Source organism: Poecilia reticulata, linkage group LG11 (genome assembly GCF_000633615.1).
Source record: "Poecilia reticulata strain Guanapo linkage group LG11, Guppy_female_1.0+MT, whole genome shotgun sequence".
In the NCBI taxonomy this organism is placed as follows: Eukaryota; Metazoa; Chordata; class Actinopteri; order Cyprinodontiformes; family Poeciliidae; genus Poecilia; species Poecilia reticulata.
Window position 1 is genome coordinate 23,572,939 of NC_024341.1, and position 1,681 is coordinate 23,574,619.

A 1,681-nucleotide genomic window follows, 5' to 3' on the forward strand; every position below is an offset into this window, starting at 1 on the left:
GGTGCTGTAATACTCTCAAGAAACAAAGATCTTAAATTTAAATCTGATAACCTGCTTTGTTCGCCTGCTAAATCCCAGGTTTCTGTAACAGACACTACAGCTGRGATCCTCCAGCTTCGATAAGGACRCAACAGCTGGAGCTCCTCATGCAACCTCCAGTCGGCACATCTGCCGCAACTTGATTAAAACCCAACACTTTCTTTCCCTCTCTGTCCTCTGACCTCTCATCAGATATCTTTCCTCAGACCCCACCCTCCTTCCAACTCTTCACCACTGCTCATCTTCCTCACTGACCTTTGTTTCTCTTCTGAAGCATCCTTAATCTCCTTATTTTATCCTCTTCTGCCCTCCATGAGTCACTCTCAAACTTCCAATCAACCTTCCATGCTTCTTACKTTTCACAAATAGTCCTAATCTCGTTCTTGAGGATGCTTCAGCCTGCTGACCTTCATCCCAATAGGTCACCAAAACCGGTTGCCATTTTAGGGACATCGAGGTAAAACCGACCCGCCGCYTGCCACGTTTCTCCTCTGGCTTCAGTCCGGTTGAGCAGTAACAATGCTGGAGAAAATGTCCAGACGTAACCGGACCCTGCTGTCCCTGGGTCTCACCTCTCTGGCCCTGACGATGTCCGTGTCAGCCTTCTGCAGTTCCTACTGGTGTGTCGGGACACACAAAGTGGTGAAGCCGGTCTGCCTGTCACCGGTCAAGATGAAGAACTGTGGGAAGAACAACAGCCAGCCGTACACAACAGGTGAGGCTGCGAGGGCCRGGGATGATCACAAGAACAGCTGCAAGTAATCCTTCAAAGATTTTCTTTGACATCTAAAAATGYTTTATTTTGAGTTGAGGGTCAATTTTCAGAGGCAGCTTTCTAACTCTGATCTTTGAATATTTCCACTATAAAAAAAACCCTCCAAAATTTCAAACACCTAACCAGCGAACCAGCAAAGTTTCAACACAAAACTCACCCTTTAACTACGATGATCACACCAGTTTTCTCATGGACTCATTCACTGTCGGCATTTTGAGAATCATAGTTCATGGAAACTTTGTGACAAGAAACCAAAATAGAAGAAAACAATCATTGGAAAAACAGAAAATTACAGAAACATTCAACTTGCATATCTGGGAAATAAACACATGGACATCATTTCATTAAAACAGGAAAGGGTAAAAATTTTAAGGTTAAGTATCATTAAAGCACTCCAAAACCTCTAAACACTGAATAGATTTTATAAAAGTTTTATTATTAATGATATTTAATTAATGTATCATGTTCTCAAATACCAAGTCAAATATTTTTGAAATTCTGTTAATTTGTGCACAGCTTCTACCCTCAAAGTCTRATGTGTTTTAGAATATTTTTACTAATTAATATACAGTGAATCTCAAACGTTTTTCCATCCTTGTTAAATTGACAGGTTCTTGTGACCTAATCTAGAAATCATGATTAATACTTTTGTAATTATTCATAAACTCACCCATCTTGACATAAACTTCAACTATACCTGATGAAATGTAACACCWGATCATGATTGGGCCGCCGCCATGTTTTATCTTAGGTATGATATTTCTTTGTTGATGCTCAGATTGTTTTCTCCCTCCAGGTTTTAGGTAATCTTACCCTCAATTGGATGTTTTATTGTTAGAAAGAGTTTTTTGTTCAGAAACAGAATAC